Source organism: Aedes aegypti, chromosome 1, assembly GCF_002204515.2.
Source record: "Aedes aegypti strain LVP_AGWG chromosome 1, AaegL5.0 Primary Assembly, whole genome shotgun sequence".
NCBI lineage: Eukaryota > Metazoa > Arthropoda > Insecta > Diptera > Culicidae > Aedes > Aedes aegypti.
Window position 1 is genome coordinate 274,803,401 of NC_035107.1, and position 22,159 is coordinate 274,825,559.

Consider the following 22,159-nt stretch of genomic DNA (forward strand, 5'->3'; position numbering starts at 1 on the left):
TTTCCAATCATTTAATTATTAGTTTCTCTAAAGACTCCATCCATTTCTCAAGGGTCCAGAAGAGATCTTTGCTAGACTTTTTTTGTGAATATTTATCATGCATTTCATCAGTGATATCTTTGCGATTTCGTTTAGAAATATATCTAGGGTTTTTAAAGGAATCCCTTCCTTTTCCATTGCATCTTCTTGTGCAAAATACAAGAGAAATCTTGTTACAATTCTTTGAGGACTCCTTTGAAAAAAATTATGAGGGAATGGTTGGAAAAAATCACTAGTTTTTCTCTCCACGTAAGATAACTTTACGAAATCATAGCTTTTCTGCGGAGTTGAACCAGCCATGGGCTGAAAGTCTCACAAATAAAGTTAATAAAAATAATCATGTTCAATCAATAATCAGTTTTAATAATGTCAATTAACTATACTTTTGGAAAGGCGAAAATTTGACATGTTTGACATGTTTGTCAACCCTAAATGCAGCATGGGGCTGACAAAATCCCGACATTACTGTACTTAGGTTTAAAATTTCCAACGAAATTAGTGATAGTCTGATCATTAGTCGTATCAGAAATAACAATTATATTTTTCAAATTTTAGTTGTACGTACTCTATGACCTAGCACAAATTTCGTATGAGCTTGGATTTGCTCTGTATTCACCATTATTTTACAATTTCTGAAACATTGTTGTATAATGAATGATTCATTACGTAACTCAAAACAGTTGCGTAATAAATCATTACAACACTGGTTTCAGTTGCGTAATTACTATTCCCGCACTGCATACTTCAGTGCAGGAAAGAAGGCCGTTTCATGACAGATTGGCGTGAGAAAAAACAGCCTATTACGATGAGAAATTGCAAAAAATACTTTTACGTCATTAATGTGTACTTAAGAGCCAGTCATTAAATGGTAGTAAAGATCTGTAATTCAAAGAACAGGCTGGGGATAACTGAAAGAAGTTTCTGATAGTTAAAGCGTAGGGTTTATTACTTCATTATTCAGTAAACTAAGAATTGGTTCCCGCCAGTCGATGATTTTACCGTTCTAGAAATTTTCTCGACTTTCCAGGGCGTAGAATATCTTAATTACTGTAAAAGTACTAATAAGGAAAGTGAATTGAGAAGCAGGCTGGGAACAATATGGGACGTAACTAAAAGAAGAAAATTATGAGGATTCCAAAAAATATATATTTAAACAATAATAAGTTTTTGCTGTCAAGACCATTGACCTAGGTATATTCTTGAATATAGATTTTTGACGAGACCTGTTAAGCCAAAATTGAATTGATTTTAAAATTTATTACAAAACAGGTCGCATCAACGTTCATTACGTTGGTCGAAACGATTTCATCAAAACCATCTCAATATGTAGCCCAGCCGGATGCCTGAACGCAATCAACCGCGCGGACGGGGGCACCTCATCAGCATGGCCCGCATTTTCTCATGTCGCGCGTGTCCTCTTACCCAATATTCTCTCACTTACAACCACTACTTGTGGAATTCTCCCGTCGTTGGCCAGTTACCATAGATTCCAGCGCGTCCAAAACAAATCTTTCCCGTCCGACAACATCAACTTGGCGGCCAACCAATAGCCAAAGGCTCCAATCGCCAAGACCCACTACCATCAGGTATAGGTAGACTACTTCTAACTACGTATACCAGCTAGACTCTGAATAACGATTTTCACAATCAAGCGGCAACCGCTGCCACTAACTCTATCATGGTGTGTCTGAAAGCGTTATTAAAAGGAAAAAAATGACCTCTGATTCTGTACGAACCGGGTATGAAACTAAGCGATGTTAGAATCTCTATTCACAGTCCACGTGAATACCTATTTAACAATATGAGGACGGTGTTGTTTAGTTACGAAACTACAGGTTGTCAAAGTAAGGATTTCTAAAGAGACATTTTTCATTTCTACCATATTTATCTAAGGGTTGGTGCTGAATCGATGGTCATTTTTATACGTAAATAAAGGTTTCAGACACCCCGTGCTACAACTCCGACTAGGAGCTCGTCGAAAAAAAAAAAGCGAATGAGGACACAGAGAGTGAATGCATTAATCAGTTCAATACCACACCAGCCAACCAGTCACACAGCCGAAGCACACTGTACACTGTCATGCCCCTCGGAACTGTTTGGCCTCCATCTGGCACTACAGACTAAAGCTCCTTCGGGCTGTCATCCTAATTGGGTCAAAATCACAGCGCCCTGTGCAAAGAGAGGTATTTGGATTTTCCAACGGAACCGCACCTTACTGAATCGCCGAAAAACGCTTTTCTCCCGATCCTACACTTCACTGAAATCACTTCGCGAAAGAACACAAACTTTTTCCCCGAAAAAAATATTGAAAACTTTTTCGTTTAACTCTTCTTTTGCGGGCACTTGAGCGCACAAATTTCCCTTGTTTCGTCACACTTTCACTTGCTCCCTCACACCGAACACACCAGGGAGCCTAAATTGATTACTCAACCCATTATCTTCATTTGCACACCCGACGTCGTCGTCGTCGTTTTTACTCCCCGAGGCGGTGCAATTGAGTTTAATTAAAATCAACACAAGGCTTTGGAGCAGATTGAGGCAGGAAAAACTTTGGAAACGGGTCCCCGAAAAAAAAACGCGAAGTTCCCACCGCGAAAACCCACGAGGCAACGCAGCACCCGTCGCGGAACGAAGTAGACCGTTGACTGACACGGTTCTGCTGACTCGTCGAGTTCGCAGTGAACTCCAAAGGACTATCGCTCCCCGACTCGCCCCCACTCAATACCTCGGGCCAATTGTTGTGCTAGTATTTTATCGACGCGGCGACCACCCCAGGAGAACACCTGCGAGTGGTGGAGATCTACCGCCAACTACTCCCCATCAACCCCCCGAAGGAAATTCCGGCACCTCGACTTCACGGCATCGACGCTGTTCTACACAATGTTCATCGCTAAACATTGAAACACAAAACAAAAGTGCCCTGGAATGGGAGCGCGGTGTCCTCCTGCCTGTCGAAGTTGCCCCACGCGATGGAGTGGAGGAATCTGGTACTCTGTCGACGGTGGAAAAGTGAGCGAGTCGAATAGAGAGAATCGCGACCTTTAAACCAATAGGGTGGATACCTCCGAGAGAGTGGAGAGCGATACCTCGAAACAGGGATGGCAACCTGTTTCATTTTCATGTGAAGTATTTATTTTTGTTTTAATACTACTGGACTCTACTATGATTTTCAGTTGAGCAATTTACTTAAGGACTATTCATTTTATAAAGTGGACACTTTGTTTATGCTATATCTTTTTTATTTGATGATTAAATCGTAATCGGTTTTCTGTGAATCGTTGAACTATTATTCTACAATGTTATGACAATATAAAATCTAACAAAATGTTTTTAGTTGAATAACTAAATAGTACTTCCAAAAACTCCTAAGAAGAGCTGATTGTCCAAGTTAAGTTAAATTTTTCGCATAACAAAAATCCTTATTTTTATGCACAAATTGTATGTTGGTATCATTTATCATTCTACTAATGGTATAGCTTTAAAAAAACTTAAAAATATTCCACCATTCTCTGACACTAGGCCGCTCAAGTGATTTATCCATTATGGCCAAATTTGCTGAAACACCATCCTTTTACTCCCAGCAAAAAAGTAAAGTCAAACGTGTGTTAAAAACTGATTTAATATTCTCTAGAATCTTTAATTGTATGGAAGAGAGCATTCTAGCCAAGAGATTCGAGATTTTGTCCGCAAAACAAAAGTTTCATACTCACAAGCGCCACCTGGTGGCAACATTTTGAATCTCATGGCTTTTATAATGATAGCGCTTAAACTACTGGACAATTTGCCGAAGACGCCATCTTACTAAGTGGTCAGGATCCTGAGATATTCGCAAAAAAAAATTCATGCTCACTAGCGCCGCCTGGTGGCAAAGTTTCAAATCTCATAACTTTTATAATGATAACGCTTGAGCTACTAAAAAACTTTGCCGAAGGCGCCATATTTCTAAGTGGCCAGGATCCTAAGATACCCGCAAAACAAAAGTTTCATGCTCACTAGCACCGCCTGGTGGCGAAATCTCAAATCTCTTGGCTATCCGCAAAACAAAAATTCTATGCTTACTAGCGCCGCCTGGTGGCTGAAATTTGAATCTCATAGCTTTTATAATGATAGTCCTTGAGCAACTGAATAACTTTGCCGAAGACGCCATCCCAAGCAACCAAAAGTTCGGATAAAAGGGCATGTTTTGGCTTAATCAGCTCACTTTTTAAGTAATTAACCGAACTTTACAGATTACATTAAGTTCGTTTAGGTTGCTAGAAGAATTATATTTACCTTCAAGTAAGAAAGCAGTTCAATTCAAACTTGTTCTGAACTTTCTAGTTGTTAACAAGTTCACGAGTTACTTTTTCGAGAATCAAGTTTCATAGTATTCTTTCAATCAGCGAGAAAGTTTCACTGAAACAAGATTTACACCAAAAGTGATCTTTGAGTTCACTGCTTAAGTACAATCCGAACTATTGGTTGCTTGGGTAAAATAAAAAAATAAAAAAAAATCATGCTCACTAGCGCCGCTCGGTAGCAAAATTTTGAATCTCATAGCTTTTATAATGATAGTCCTTGAGCTACTGAACAACTTTGGCGAAGACGCCATCTTTCTAAGTGGTCAGGATCCTGAGATATACGCAAAACAAAAGTTCTATGCTCACTAGTGCCGCCTGGTGGCGGAATTTTAAATCTCATAGCTTTTATAATGATAGCGCTTGAGTTACTGAACAACTTTGCCTAAAGCGCCATATTTCTAAGTGACCAGGATCCTGAGATATCCACAAAATAAATGTTTCATGCTCACTAGCGCCGCCAGGTAGCAAAATCTCGAATCTCTTGGCTAAAATAATGATAGTCCTTGAGCTACTGAACAACTTTGGCGAAGACGCCATCTTTCTAAGTGGTCAGGATCCTGAGATATACGCAAAACAAAAGTTCTATGCTCACTAGCGCCGCCTGATGGCGGAATTTTAAATCTCATAGCTTTTATAATGATAGCGCTTGAGCTACTGAACAACTTTGCCGAAGGCGCCATATTTCTAAGTGGCCAGGATCCTGAGATATCCACAAAATAAATGGTTCATGCTCACTAGCGCCGCCAGGTAGCAAAATCTCGAATCTCTTGGCTAGAATAATGATAGTCCTTGAGCTACTGAACAACTTTGGCGAAGACGCCATCTTTCTAAGTGGTCAGGATCCTGAGATATCCGCAAAACAAAAGTTCTATGCTCACTAGCGCCGCCTGGTGGTGGAATTTTAAATCTCATAGCTTTTATAATGATAGCGCTTGAGCTACTGGACAATTTTGCCGAAGGCGCCAGATTTCTAAGTGGCCAGGATCCTGAAATATCCGCAAAACAATAGTTGCATGCACACTTGTACTGCCTGGTGGCGCAATTTCACTTAAGCAGTGTTGCCAGTTACGAAAACAATTTTGAACCCTTCATGAAAAACTGGATTATAGTTTAAAAGTATTGCTATGTTGCTAAGCATTATATATTTCTGTTCCACTCAAGTTTGATGGTTTTGATCTTTATTTTATTCTTCTTAAACAGGGTTGCCATGAACATTAGTGATTCGGCCGACTGTATGGCACGCAACACTTCCTTCAACTTTGGTGAACATTCGGTATCGTTATCTTTAACGTCTTTTTTTTTTGGTATTGGCATATCACACCCCCATAAAATTGGCTCTTTTGATAATAATCGAGCTGTGTTGCCATCTATTACCAAAATATGAAAACTTGAACGGCCATTTTGGAAAGTTCTCTACCCATGCTTCAACTTTTCCGAATATCTCGAATCAGTATTTCCGCATCTAGACGCTGCATTTTTCAAAAACATAATTATAACCCTGATTTTTTTAACGACCCCCCGATAACGGTCGTAAAAGGAGGCTGGGGTGTACGACGAGTATTCACATTCACACAATACACACATTCTGTAACGAGTTACGCACATCCTTTTTTGCAATTTCGTAGAAGACCACCTGATTGTAGGGGAAGTGGTGGCAAAATGAACAGGGATGGTAAAATAAACACCATGCCTTTTACCGCGGAAAAAACAAATTTGATTGAACTTCAATCACGCACGGACGATCTAGTCTAGAGCATAAATTGGAGTGTTCGGGTTGAGACGAAGGTCAATTGAAGTAAAAATGCCAACGAAAACTAAGATTATAGAAAACCACGTTTGAAAATTAAAACCAAAGTAACTTTTAGCTCGGGAGTCTTGGGGTTTTTCAGTGAGGTCAATATCGTTATGAGATGATGTCGAATCTGATACCTTTAGATTTCAATTGAATGAATGAAATTTTCTGATGAATGAAAATTTTCTCAAATATTCGTTATGTTCACGTTTTTTGCATGATGTTCATTTTTCCACCAACAGCTGTTCATTTTACCCACATAGTGCAGGTAAAATGAACGAATCTATGACATTTGGTCGAAAGACATTTGGTCGAATGATATTTGGTCGAAAGTACATTTGGTCGAACGGACATTTCGTCGAATAGACATTTGGTCGAAAAGGTTTAATTGCAACAGAAAGCATAACATATTTCGAGAGTAGCATTTTGTCGTTAATACAAGAGTGGTTGAATAATCGAAAAAGCATTATCCATTTTACCAATAACCTTTATGCGATTAGCAACATTTTGTTATTCAATTTGATGGATGCTCTCCCAACATATTGATCATATGTTCTGCGATTCGAGATAAGCTTATCATAGATGGAAGTCTCAGTCAACTCGTCTTTACTTACCCGATACATAAAATTAGCATAATTTTTATTTTTCTACAACAAACTCTGTTTTTCACCCGATGTCATAAACACTGCCAGCAAAGCCATATGTTTGTTTTTGGAATGTTATTAAGCTGGAAGTCATAATAAGCCAATTGACCATAAGTAGAGTTACAGACACCTAACATTCACTTCGTCCTGAAGGATTTTCTAAAGCAATTTTTTCCTGCCGTTTAAATTCTGATTACCGCATTCAACAATCTTACCCACGTCCGTAAGCTGCAATTCATTTCTCTGAAGTCGTCCATCAAATGAAGATCAGCAGTTAATTTCGAAGAACGACGACATTTCAAAAGAATAATAAATCATGAAAACATTATGTTCACATCATTGAGTAATAAAATAAAAACTTGATGAGCAGCCGAAGAATGATGATATTTTCAAAGAATAATAAAATCACTAGAGCTAAATATTTCTGTCGATGTAAAAAAAAACTACGTCTAAAAACTTCATTTGAATAATCATCGAAATCCTAGATTTTGGCATAACATCAAATAACAAATCAAAAGATGGATTAAACTTAAAATTAAGACAACATGAAATGTTATTCGAAAACGGCTTTGGGACATTTGGTCGAAAGACATTTGGTCGAATGACGTTTGGTCGAATGACATTTGGTCGAAAGTACATTTAGTCGAAAGGACATTTGGTCGAATGGACATTTGGTCGAATGGCTTTAAAACTTTTTCGTCGAAAGATTATTTTGAAATGATTGGTCGAAACATCGTTTGGTTCAACTAATATTTAACCGAACTAGATTTGTTGCGCAATGTTTTATTTTACGATTATTTTGGACAAACATTCTTTTTTTTCATAAGACAATAACGAATCTATTTACATGATTATTAGTACCTACGCTCTACAACGTGATTAATATATGTTCTAGTGTCTATATAGGATACATTATTCTTGTAAATTTTCTTATTCATCAATATTTTTTATTTGAAAGCGGGTAGAAGGTAAAGGTAATCACGGACTGCTGAATTTATTATTCTTTCAGAATATCATCATTCTTTCGGAAAAATACCCCCAAATATTTTTGTCGCTCAGTTATTGGAATTTTAAACATTGTTGAGTTTATTATTCTTTCAAAATGCCATCGTTCTTCATATATAACTGCTGATCTTTATCCAATAACAACTTCCAATGTGAGTGCTCGGATTATTTTTTAAGTTTTAAGTTTTGCTGCCTACGACCGTTCGTAAGAACAAACCTGATAGGCAAAGAATAAATTGGTCACCTAGAATTGTCTGCTTATTATTCACTTTTACACGTAGAATAAAGAGGCAAATTTGAATGGCTTTAAATAAAGATTTTGACGAAGTGCATCAAAAGCTTTGTATGTAGGAAACGTTTTCCTACTCATGATGAATTATTGTAGTGATTGTGACTTCCAGCCAAATGAAATTCTTTGAGAAAATATGTAGCTTTGATGGCATAATCGATGATTCCGATGGATAATAAGTTGATAATTATTTCAATCGAAATAAATCAAAGATCAATTATAATACTATTATATTTAAGTCTTAGGTGACAAAAGTTGACTTGCTTCCATTTCAGATCTGTTTATTGCGATTCATCCAACTCGTAAAATCAGCTGGAATAAAACAAATGACATCATGTAGGGTTTTGTTCTTCTTCGTCGTAAGCGCTACTATTCGTCGTATCAAACTTTAAATGTTCTACTACGGCGGATATTCAAACTTACCTGCAACATAGATTCATTATCCAAGTGTAATTTTGTGAAAGCTGTTATGGTTTGTACACTTGTACACCAAAAATGCAATAAAACTACTGTATTTCGGTAAATAACTTTAGTTCAATTATCCACTTTGCACTTTTTCACCGAAATCGCATGGACGAACACGATCTGAGAGAAATGCTTAGCGATCGACTGAGCCACACCACTTTCCAACACAAGTTTCTTCCCGCCCCCGTGGGTGACTTACTTCGCCCGGCACTTATTTTCACTATGGAAAACCTTCGCACTTCTTCGCTGAAGGATTTCATTCCAATCACACGCCGTAAAACTTCAATAAATCACCAAATTTTACGAAATCTCCTCAACCGCCGCGTATAATTGAGAATGTAAACAAAGTTTAATCCGTCGTACTGAGAAAAAAAAAGCTTGTGCGCATCAATGTGTGCGCAACGCTCGATGTAAAAATACGGTTTCTTTGATTGTGTTGTTTCGCTGTACTGTGAGCAAATGCCATAATTGTACGGTCAAAAGGAATTGTGTTCATATGTTTGGGCTGAATTTTGATAACGAACAATGAATTTCAAAGGAAATTATTATATTCCATCATGCTGAAGGAATGGAGGGAGATGCCAGTAGATCTATATATTCTAGTAAAACATTTTATTATAGCGTTGATATGTTGTGTTTTAACCATTCAATACACACCGTGAGCCGTAAGTTGTGAGACGAATCTGGAAACTTATTGCGACGGAGTTGAAAACGATACGACGGACTGAAAATACGGTAAGATGCATTTTCTTTGCATTATTTCCAAAAAGCGATCAAGATTAATCAAAATATTATTGTACAATGCTAAAGCCGTTTTGAGAAAGAATTGTTTGGCATCGGTTTGTGTCAGCATCATTCACTGCAATACTGCGAAAATTGCAGTTCTCACTGATCAATGCTTAATACGATGGATACTAGCACATCACCCTAACGTCTACAACGCAAGGGGTCAATCTTTTTGTGGGTGAGTATGGGTGATCAACTGAATCCCGAAATATCGCTCGTCACTTCTTGAAGGCTTGAAGTTTCTTCAAGAAATACCAGTATACCAATGTAGATTCCTTGCACTTTATCATGTTGTTCTAGCATATACAACTCCCAGTAATAGCACCTACCATACACGCTTTCAATTTAAAACACGCTGTGTTTTAAACCAAAATATCACTCGACCATTCATTCCAAATGTACTTTCGACTAAATGTCATTCGACCAAACGTCATTCGACCAAATGTCATTCGACCAAATGTCATAGATTCTTCACCCGATGTCATAAACACTGCCAGCAAAGCCATATGTTTGTTTTTGGAATGTTATTAAACTGGAAGTCGTAATAAGCCAATTGAACATAAGTAGTGTTACCGACACTTAGCATTCACTTCGTCCTGAAGGATTTTCTAAAGCATTTTTTTCCTGAACTGAAACCAGTGCTGTAATGGTTCATTACGCAACGCTTTCTCATTACGGGACTATTTTGAGTTGCGTAATGAATCATTACACAACTGTTTTCAAGAATTGTAAAATGATTATGCATGCATTCCAATATAATTTCTGATACATTCAAGTGGTCTTCTACGAAATTGCAAAAAATGTTGTACGTAACTCGTTGCAGAACTCGATTTTTACAGCACTCGTCGTTATTATCCTACTCGGCAAGCCTCGTAGGATAAATTTACGACTCAAGCTGTAAAAATCATCATTCTGCAACTTGTTTCGTAAAGTACTGTAATATCACCAAGCTCTTCTTTTGTGATAGGTTGATCGTAGAAACATATAAAAGGTACGTTTATTTATATTACACGTTAAATGAACCCCGGGCATTTGTAGGTTACAAAAGAATACATTTTTCAAGCCATTTTCAAATATACAAAAAAGTAAGGGTATGCGATATGGATTTTTTCCATGTCGATACGAAACGAAACGATACGCGGAATATCTTACGCTGATAATGACGAAACGAAACGAAATTTAAAAATGTTTCGTGTAATTCGAAACGAAATCAAATATCTCACGGAATTTTTCGAAACGAAACGAAATTTTTGAATTTGTTTCGCGGAATACACGTTTAAGTTTTTTTCTTGTCAAAAGCTGAAAATTTGACAATAGGCATAAAAACGTCTTTTTAAATCCTCTACCATTTAGAAACCTTAGCGTTGCTCAGCGGAATCCTTAAATGTTTGGGTAAAACTCTTTTCTGTTTGTTTGAAATCTTCTTAATAACTTTATAAGGTTTCATTTTAACATATCTGACACTTACACAAGGCAATGAGTGGGTTTAATTTATATGTAACAACTAAGAAGTGGGTCGAAAAGCAGTTACAAACATTTAAAACAATCTCAAAAATATTGAGAGGAGTCCAAAATTAATTTGATTTTTAGAAACGCCCTACAATTTTTTTTAATCATGTGGATGTGATGTTATGCTAATATATACCATAAAACATGGAATAATGATTTTAATTTTTTTTTTTGCTGTACTTTATGCTTTGTGGGTTGAATGAATGTTATTGAGGACTCAAGTCGATAAGTGATCATGAAAACACTAATCTGAAAAGCAGACTCTGTCCCAGTTGGAACACAACGCAAGAAAGACGAAAAAAAATAAGTAGAACATAGGAATGACTGGAATATTTGCTTTAGTATTTGCTGGAGTATTCAATTAAATTAAATTAAAAAAAAATCCATCAACACATACCTAAGAAATCAATCAAGATAAATTTAAAAGAACTGCAACAGTAATAAACTCCAAGAGATATTGCGACAGCAACATAACCAGGATTGTCTGTTAGGGTTAATTTAGATGTTACTAATAAATTTTCTGGAAAAGCCTTGCATAAACTGTGAATTAATTCTTGGAGGGATCAAATCTGGATGAATTCAAACTTTTAGAGTAAACCTTGTAGAAAATACTGAAGGTATTTCTATTGTTTTGTAGATCAAATACTAGAGAAATGATCCTATTCCAAAATATGTGAAGGAATTTCTGAACGATTTCTGGAAGAATTAAGGATTGTTGATATTATCTCATTATCAGATTCTTTGTTTAAAACTGACAACAAAATCACATTTTCACTGAATTTTAAGCCTCGAGAGTATTTTAAAAAAACATTTGAAAATTTCGAAAAAAAAAAGTTTTGAACCTGGACTACATAGCATAGAGGAACCGCAAATAAGATTTACAAGTTCACCCATGTTCGTTCAGACAATCCGTCTTTCAATGAGCTAAATTTAATGTTTGGCTTATTTTTTTTTCTCGAGATTTAGATGTGCGAAAATAGAAAAAAAATGTGCTTTTCTATTGTGAAATACCGAAAAAAAATGCGCTTTTCTATTGTGAAATACCCTAGGTACCCCACCAAACTTGAATCAAATTTATAACTGATTTGTGATTTTTACTAAAACAAATAATCAAAAACGATCGAAAGAATTTTGAAACTTGATGTCGGCATTGAAAAGGTTAAGACCTTTGCCTAGCGGCATTTGGCTTCCAATACTTGTAATAATATATTATCAATATTCGCATTTTTTTAATTGGGGGTCGTGAGGAAATTATGTCACGTTATAAGAGGAGAGAGGAGTTGGTGCTGTGGTACAGCGTGAATAAATCTAGATTCACTTTTCGATAAAAAATAATGTATGCATCTTCCTTGTTTAAGGTGAGTATAAATCGAAGGCATACCTCAGAATTTCAAGAGCACAAATCTAACGAACCCGGTTCAAGCTGAACACTTGATCGATTGGCCATCGAGTAATCAATCGATAAAGTTTTCAGCTTGAATGGACGTCTGGTTCTTTAGATTTGTGCTCTTGAAAATTTTAAGTGTGGCTTTGGATCACCCAAATCAACGCGATTTTTTACGGCGACAGCGATAAACAATCGCTGCGATTTCGCTGCTACATGTAGAGTTTTATGACAAAACAACGAAATCGCGGTGAGCCTTAACTCATTGATGCGTGCTATTAGTTTTCTCTTCTATTCTCCCGTTATTCTTATGCAGAGTTAAAAGTGACGTCATAGCGGGAAAGCAAGAGAGAGAACTAATGCGCGCATCAATAATCTGCACCACCTGAGCAAATCCAGAGCATCAGGAACTCACGCTCCGCAGCTTTTTTTGACATTTGTGTACAAACAATTTTTGCGATATATTAACGGATTTGCTCAAAAGGATACGCGATGTTCCCCGGAGGAAACCGTGGTTTTGCTCTCTTCATTCTTATGGAAGATAAGATTGCGGTAGTTCATCAAACGCAGTTGTACCTTTCCTGGGCTATTCGCCGCGAGGAATTTAGGGCAAATGGGCGTTTTTGGAAACTTTACAACGGCAGTGCAGTTTATCATATCCTGCGGACCAGTAACTACTACAGTCATCCCACATTTATGGATAGCACACAGATATGGATCAAAGTTGGATTAAACGGAGAATATCTCATCAAATAGAGTAGCAATTACGCAGAACCTATTTTACCTAGGCGAACCATAAATCTATACAGCATCGCAATCAACAATGCTTAAACACATTTGTTCCATCCGTAGGAAATAAAATGTCATACATGTGCCTAGAAGCGTTGATTCATATTTGAGGGGCATTGAAATCCATACCACAGTTATGAATCTAAGATAAGACGATTCCTAAAGAAACGCCAAAACGTATGCTTTCACTAACACACCATTCGTTTGCCTCGCAGATAATTTGCTGTTATAGTGTTCTGATCCATGATATGAGTCGATTTGATCCATAATACCGACCCATTTTTGACTGTAGCTGCTAGGAGTGAAAGCGAACGCTTTGCTTTTTTTTTGTTCGAAATTGAACTCGAATTTCGCGAAATTCCGTTTTATTCCGTTTGTTTTCAATTTTCCGTGGAAATATTTTAACAATTTGGCGAAACGAAACGAAATAGCAAAATACAAATTTCGCCTGTGCAAGTTCCGTGGAATTCCGCGGAATTTCGTTTCGAAGCGTATTTGACGGAATCATTCGGTATTTCGCATACCCTTACAAAAAAGTTTCAAAAGTCATGAACAACTTTTCTTATATGCGTATTATGAGTGATGTCTTTCCTCACGCAATACACAGAATAGACACAATTCTCTTCCAATTCCAATTTCTCACCCACGGTTACACTGTAAAATTTGTTGCAAGTTGTCTAGGATATAGATCAGAAGTTGTATATAAAGAACGATGACATTTTTAGAGAAAAATAAATTCAACAATGTTTAATATTCCAATATCTGCGCCACGAGTTTTTAGGAGGATTTTTCTCACAGAATGATGATATTTTGAAAGAACAATACATTTTTTAATCAACCATTCCATAAGCAACTGCAAACAGCTGTGTAATGAATAAGAGTTGCGCAATAGTCATTATGCAACTGATTCCATTCAACTGCACAAAAACTTTCCTTCTAGACCCTTCTAATGGAATTAAATGGTATAGTACGATTATAAATCTTCAAGCTGTTCAGTGGAATATCTACAAACAAATGAAAACCCGAATCTAGTACTACATATACCATTTAATTCCATTTGTATCCTTTGACAGAAACGTGTATTTCGATCTCAACTGCAATACGTGCACCTTTCTAAATATTGCCATTGAGATATCTGCAAAACAAAAGTAAAAGTTTCATGCACACTAGTGCCACCTAGCAGTCAAGTTCCGAAATCAATGAAGTGCCATCAGATACATCAGATCAGATCGCTCCACCTTCAGAACAACTTTACTGAAGACCCCATGTTACGAAATTATTTGGATTTTGAGATATCTTCTTCTTCTTTCTGGCGTTACGTCCCCACTGGGACAAAGCCACATTTCCTGTACAAGCGACAGCCCAGAGGTTAAAAAAGTTAAGTGACGCTTGATCTCTTTTTGAAGCAAATTTCATATAACACATTTTATCGTCAGAAAGAGTAAAAGGAAATGAAAAAGGAAGCTGTCAAATAAAATGATCATTAGGGCGGTTCAAAGTTTAAAATTTTTTTGAAAATTCAATGTTCCTTGTCAACTATCAACTTGTGTGATTTGTGCTAACGTAAGAACAACACGACATTCACGAAACGCGACGCGAGACAAGACATAACACTTATAGTTCTTACTATCGTCAAAAAGTTTTAAAATTACCTTTCTGTCGAACGGTTTCGGGCGCGATGTAGCCCATCTACGGGACAATGTCCGACTGACTGCATTTCGTACGTTGCTCGTACACGTCCGAAGAGAAATGTTACTGGTGCTTCGTGTCTACCAAATCGAATAGGCATGATGTGATGGGGGGATCGTCTTCGTTCATCAGCGGTCCTTGATTGTTGCTGATAAACATGGATTCCCATACGTTTAAGTGCGAAGCTTTCCTAATGCTCTTGATGAGCTTCGCACTTTCCCAAAGGATTTTATGATTGGTATCTACCGCATGAGCTGCTACACTGGATTCGTTGGTTTTACCCCCCGTTACGGCATTTTTATGTTCTTTCAGGCGGAGTTTGACTTTTCGGCGGGTTTGACCAATGTAGACTGCTGGACAATCCTTACACGGTATCTGATATATTCCAGATTGTTCGTCCGGTGGAATCTTGTCCTTAAGGTTGCACAGTAGGTCGCGTAGGGTCTTATCGCTTTTGTGTACAACTTGTAGGCCTTGTCGATTTAGTGTGTTTTTAATGGAGTTGGTTACTTTCGGAAAGAAAGGCAGACTGACTCTTCTAACTTGTTCGGTATCAGATTGTAGTGTAGTTATGTTTCTTCGGTGTCTTTTGCGTTTGTGTTTTCGGAGAATTTTGTTAACAAATGTTCTGTCATACCCGTTTATCTCGGCTGCCACGTGGATTTGGTTTTCTTCTTTATCGAATTCGTCTTGTTCCATTGGAGTGTTGTAGAGCCGGTGTGCCATTGAGTGAAAAGCGGCCTGCTTTTGGGCGCCGAAATGGTTGGAATCGGAAGTGATATAGCGATCAGTGGACGTAGGTTTGCGATAAATACCAAATTTTAATGTATCATCTTCTTTCCTGCTAATTGTCAGGTCGAGGAAAGGTAGTTTGCCCTCAACCTCTTTTTCTACCGTGAAGTTAATCGTACTGTGTTGGGAATTTAACATTCTCAGTGTCTGGTCTAAATATCGTTCTTTCACTGGGGCAAAAACGTCGTCTACATACCGCCACCAGACTCTGGGAAACAATATATCCTTCTGAGCTTCAACCTCCAAGTCACTCATGAAGACGTCTGCTAGTAAAGGCGATAGCTTGCTGCTCATGCTCAATCCGAAAGTTTGCCTGTAAACCTTTCCTCTAAATGTGAAAAAGTTTTGCTTCATACACACCTGAGCAACGGAAAGATACGCGTCGATGTGGTTTGGTGGAGCTCGACTGCGTTCCAAATGACGACGGAGACTTAGTAGAGCTTCGGTGGCAGGTACGCTTGGGAATAGTGCTGCGACGTCAAACGAAACCAAAATCTCACCTCTTCTTAGCTTGAACTATTCAATATGATAACCATCACTTCAAAGCTGCAACCCGCCACAACGTGAAGCAATGTCTAGTGCGAAAGGCTAGCAAAACAGAGAACAAAAATCGCCCTAGTTTCGATACGTGGTGCACAATTCGAAAATTAAAATCCCGTGATGTGGTGTACTCCCGTGCGGATAAGGGAAACGCGGTGGTGATAATGGATCGAGAGGACTATGATTCGCGTGTGCATACAATGATCGGTTCTGGGCCGTACGAAGAAGTGAAATTTAAGAACGGTAAACCGAAAGACCCTCTCAATAAAATGATCGAGGAAGTGAATCATACGCGGCAAAAAGTGGCCCATCTGATGGGCGAAGAGAAGCTTGAAAGAAAGCTTCATGTGCCGAATCCAATGGTTGCATCTTTGTACTGCTTGCCGAAGATCCACAAAGATCCCATTGCAATGCGTCCAATTTCGTCTAACATTCGAACGCCTACGGAAAAATTGGCAGCTTGGCTGGTCAATGAAATGAAAAAATACCCTGTAAAGCATGGAAAAAGCGTGAAAAATTCGGTTGACTTAGTGGAAAAATTAAAAGAGTTCAAGCTAAGAAGAGGTGAGATTTTGGTTTCGTTTGACGTCGCAGCACTATTCCCAAGCGTACCTGCCACCGAAGCTCTACTAAGTCTCCGTCGTCATTTGGAACGCAGTCGAGCTCCACCAAACCACATCGACGCGTATCTTTCCGTTGCTCAGGTGTGTATGAAGCAAAACTTTTTCACATTTAGAGGAAAGGTTTACAGGCAAACTTTCGGATTGAGCATGGGCAGCAAGCTATCGCCTTTACTAGCAGACGTCTTCATGAGTGACTTGGAGGTTGAAGCTCAGAAGGATATATTGTTTCCCAGAGTCTGGTGGCGGTATGTAGACGACGTTTTTGCCCCAGTGAAAGAACGATATTTAGACCAGACACTGAGAATGTTAAATTCCCAACACAGTACGATTAACTTCACGGTAGAAAAAGAGGTTGAGGGCAAACTACCTTTCCTCGACCTGACAATTAGCAGGAAAGAAGATGATACATTAAAATTTGGTATTTATCGCAAACCTACGTCCACTGATCGCTATATCACTTCCGATTCCAACCATTTCGGCGCCCAAAAGCAGGCCGCTTTTCACTCAATGGCACACCGGCTCTACAACACTCCAATGGAACAAGACGAATTCGATAAAGAAGAAAACCAAATCCACGTGGCAGCCGAGATAAACGGGTATGACAGAACATTTGTTAACAAAATTCTCCGAAAACACAAACGCAAAAGACACCGAAGAAACATAACTACACTACAATCTGATACCGAACAAGTTAGAAGAGTCAGTCTGCCTTTCTTTCCGAAAGTAACCAACTCCATTAAAAACACACTAAATCGACAAGGCCTACAAGTTGTACACAAAAGCGATAAGACCCTACGCGACCTACTGTGCAACCTTAAGGACAAGATTCCACCGGACGAACAATCTGGAATATATCAGATACCGTGTAAGGATTGTCCAGCAGTCTACATTGGTCAAACCCGCCGAAAAGTCAAACTCCGCCTGAAAGAACATAAAAATGCCGTAACGGGGGGTAAAACCAACGAATCCAGTGTAGCAGCTCATGCGGTAGATACCAATCATAAAATCCTTTGGGAAAGTGCGAAGCTCATCAAGAGCATTAGGAAAGCTTCGCACTTAAACGCATGGGAATCCATGTTTATCAGCAACAATCAAGGACCGCTGATGAACGAAGACGATCCCCCCATCACATCATGCCTATTCGATTTGGTAGACACGAAGCACCAGTAACATTTCTCTTCGGACGTGTACGAGCAACGTACGAAATGCAGTCAGTCGGACATTGTCCCGTAGATGGGCTACATCGCGCCCGAAACCGGTCGACAGAAAGGTAATTTTAAAACTTTTTGACGATAGTAAGAACTATAAGTGTTATGTCTTGTCTCGCGTCGCGTTTCGTTTCGTGAATTCCTTGTCAACCTTACCATAAAACACATTGTGATTTTTTCAGCTTTCTTCTTCTTCTTTCTTTTCTGGCGTTACGTCCCCACTGGGACAGAGCCTGCTTCTCAGATTAGTGTTCTTATGAGCACTTCCACAGTTATTAACTGAGAGCTTTCTTTGCCGATTAACCATTTTTGCATGTGTATATCGTGTGGCAGGTACGAAGATACTCTATGCCCTGGGAATCGAGAAAATTTTCTTTACGAAAAGATCCTCGACCAGCGGGATTCGAACCCACGACCCTCAGCATGGTCTTGCTGAATAGCTGCGCGTTTACCGTTACGGCTATCTGGGCCTGAATGGTGATCAGCTATCAGCTTTCTGAATGGTGATTTAAAGATGGCCCAAAAACAATGTTGGTTTATATGGGAATAACTATGGAGAAATTTAAAATATGTGCCATACACGTTAGTACTGGAATGTAAGTACAAACTTATCTTCGCATAGTGAAAACTCGTTTTTTACACCATGATAAATTTGCCGAAGAGAACAATTAAATTCGACGGAAAGGAAGAGATATTCATGAGTTTGTTTGTTATTATGAAGCTTCATATGGGATAACAGCCCAGAAAACAGCTCAAAGGTATTGACGTAATAAGTAACATCCTTCATTAAGGTTTGAAGAATGAGTTTTCACTATGGGATGATAAGTTTAAGTAATACAGTGCTAACGTGTTAGGAACATTTTTCAAAATTTCTTCATCGTAAATTCCATATAAACCTACATTGAGTTTTAAATCATCAAATAAGGATGATAAGGAAGACATGCGAGATGGGATTTTCTAACATTTTTAAATTTTGAATGGCCCTAATAGTCATGCACCACAAATAGCATTTCTGCATATTAGCAGAGGGATCAAGTATCCTCAGCCTATACTTTTCAAATCAAATTGTGATGAATAGTAAAGCATCTCAAATAATGGAGTTTTAAGTTAAGCGTTTGATTTAATTATGAATATCTTAATGTTTTGAAAATTTGAGACGATTTGTTGAAACATTCGCAAAATATGAGGATTTTTCTAAACCGTTCAAAAGAGCTTTGATGGATTTAATTTGAGTCAATTGAGGGGCCCAAACGCAGAGAGAAGTGAGTGACAGTTTGAGTAATTTTAAGTTCGGTATACTGAAATGTTCTACTGTTTCCAAGCTTTCCAATGGTTATTTAAGATAATTTTTCCGTCCCCCATAAAAACAACATAAGTCGTTTAAGATTGGCATATTTTTCTGGTTCCCATACAATTTGAATAGAATAATAATCTGCTGAAAAAACTTCAAACATTTTTTTTTTCAAAAGAAGATTTCTGTCCTTACACTTTTTTGCTTCTAATCCCCTAAATTCAAACAAACTGTTCCTTAAACATTTTTATTTATTCCATCCTATGGATTTCCAGCTTTGACTTTGTCTTTCTTATAGATGTAGTGTTGCATAAAATTTAAAAAAAAAAAAATTAGATTCCAAGAAAATAGGGTGGGATGAAGTCTCCTCGGGGGTCAAGTCTACCCATATAAGACGTATAAATATGAACCTCATTCCTTGAATTTCCAACATTTCTTTGGATACGCCTGAAGGCTAGAAGGCCTATACTCAAAGGAGTTTTTAGATCGCAGTAAACAATCGTTGAACTCTAAACTTGATAGAACATGTTCAATTAAAATTCGTGGGTGAAAACCTTATTAATTGACATCGGATAGGTAACTAGTTACGCTTGTAGATCTAATAACCAATATTGAGATGAGATGTTGGGTAACGTTACACAATCATTTGGCTCAAAACTCAATAGATTATATTTTTTTGAATTCGCTTGAATATAAACCTCTAGCGATCATTGGTTACGTTTTTTTGATTCAGTCTGCATGAGTATGGATTAAAACATCAGAGACATCTCTGGATCAAACTCGAAGTTTGATTGTTTGGAAATGAACCTCATCGTCATGTCACATTTTTCACATGTAGATCTGAAGTCCTATTTTCAGATAATTTCTTTGATGATCTAAGATAAGGCGTTGAACTCAAAACATAATAGATCGAATTTATTTGATCCCACGAGTGCATGAATTGCTATTATCAGCTCCTGATTCCCATTATAAATCTGAATATTAAGCTCATAGAAAAACATGAAGAATATTCTTACGAGGATGTGGGTTTGTGTCCAAAATAGGCATTTCCGGCGTTATGAAATTTGTAAATCTGTCCCTACACCGCAAGGTGTTAATGAGGTTAAGCAAACATTAAGATTGAATTTACCTTCAAGATGTTAATTTGGTTCAGAACAAGCTTCAATGTTCCAAATTTACAAAACATTCAACAAGTATGGGGTTGTGAATTAACCACGTAGTCATTTTTTCCGGACTTCCGGACCACCTCTCTCCCCCCTCATGGTCTTTTGTCGTTATAAAAATGTTAAAATTTGTATGGAGCGTGGTATTTGGCCAGACCTCCACCCCTCTCCCCACATAAATGATAAATGGTCTATGGGAGACTATTATGAGCTGAATGAATGTTGCGTAGCCCTAAATGCATTCTTATGGCATATATGTACATAAAATTGAGAAAATTGAATTAATAAAATGAAATTCACGTGAATAGAAGCTACTTAAATGGTGGTTTCTGTGTATTACGGTTTTATTCGCCAAACTTCAGTTTAAGCCAGTTATGAACATTCATTTTCGGATAAGCTGCCATCCCTGCCCTGGACAAACCAGCAACCATCAGTACAGAAAGAATAGGACGGAATTGACTCCGTAAGCCATGAGTTTGTTGTTTGTGCGAGGCATTTTCAATCTAGTGATCAAATATTTTCCTAACCCAGTAACATGAACGGGATGGAATGGGTCTTGTTCATTTTTGATTGATGGGCATAAACTTACGGAAACAATCGCGCATTTAACTGTTTGAAAAGTGAAAGTATCCGTCCACCATATACAGTGAACGATACTCTAATACAAGCTTTACTGTTCCAGTTTTTCTCTTTGCTTTTTTTTTTCTAGGTGGAACTAGCACAATTATGCCACAGTTATACATCTTCGAACATGTTTTAATTTTGCAAAATGTACAAACAATGATTTTTTCATAAGTTCAATTTACAAAACATTGTTTTAACTCAGTTCGCTAATTGAGACTTATCAGCCTAAGAAAGTGGTAGTCAACAACCACAAAACAAAGGGAACTTATCTGGTGATACCACCATCGAGTCTTAGCGATTCCTTAAGTATCTCAGTGTAATAATCGATGACGAGCTCTGTTTTACTAGCCACTATTAACATGCCTGTTAAAAGTAATCTCTTAAGGATAACTTCTAATAGTTCTGTTGGAGTCTCCAACAATTGTTAGCCTCTGCCAGGCTTGTTTTTAGTTATTTTAATGAGCGCCGTGTCAATACATGATGTTATCAATACTAAAAAAAATATCTTAGTCATAAAAAGGGTAACTTACAGGTCTGGATCGTTTCAACCATTGAACTCGGAATCAGGCTCTTCCTAAGAGCAGTGAATCAACACCTACCTGAAAGGATAAAAACAACATCGGTCAGTTTGGTGTACATATTCCATTATGAGTGATTTATTCAAATAACTATAATTTTAAACATATTCATCACAAGTTCTGAACTCATTTTAGCGACAATCCTCGAAAAGGACCTACAAGCGCTAGAAGATTTTGAACAACGTGTGCTTAGAACGATCTTTGACAGCGTATGTGAGAATGGCGTATGGAGGAAACAAATGAACCACGAGCTAGCGCAACTCTACAGTATGCCTAGTATCCAGAAATTCGTAAAAGCTGGATGGGTTCTATGGGCGGGCAACGTTGTGAGAATGCCGGACAACAATCCCACAAAAATGATGTTCACCTCGACTCCAGCCGATACTAGACGAAAAAGGATGCAACGAGCTAGGTGATTTGACCAAGTGGATCAGAATCTTGGAAGAGTGGGACGATCGAGAAACTGGAGGCAAGCGGTCATGAACCAAGTTTGTTGGCAAAACAATGTGGCGCAGGTCATGTCTTGAAGGACGTAGCGTCATCAAAATTAAAGCAAGTAGCATTCCATTCGACAAATCCCCATATCCTGATGCTAAATGGAATCATATA

General features: G+C 37.9%; 1 protein-coding gene across 3 annotated transcripts in view; it reads right to left on the bottom strand.

Annotated features, from left to right (window-relative positions):
* Positions 1–22,159, bottom strand: part of LOC5578805 (ankyrin repeat domain-containing protein 12) — a 543,013-nt gene that overhangs the window by 318,374 nt on the left and 202,480 nt on the right. For 2 of the 3 annotated variants that reach the window (XM_021837856.1, XM_021837855.1), the window contains exon 1: positions 2,256–2,693. The exons of the other annotated variant lie outside the window; for it this stretch is intronic. The gene's annotated coding sequence lies outside the window, so the exon portion shown is untranslated. Of the gene's footprint in view, positions 1–2,255; positions 2,694–22,159 lie in introns of those variants that run through there. 3 annotated transcript variants of the gene reach the window in all.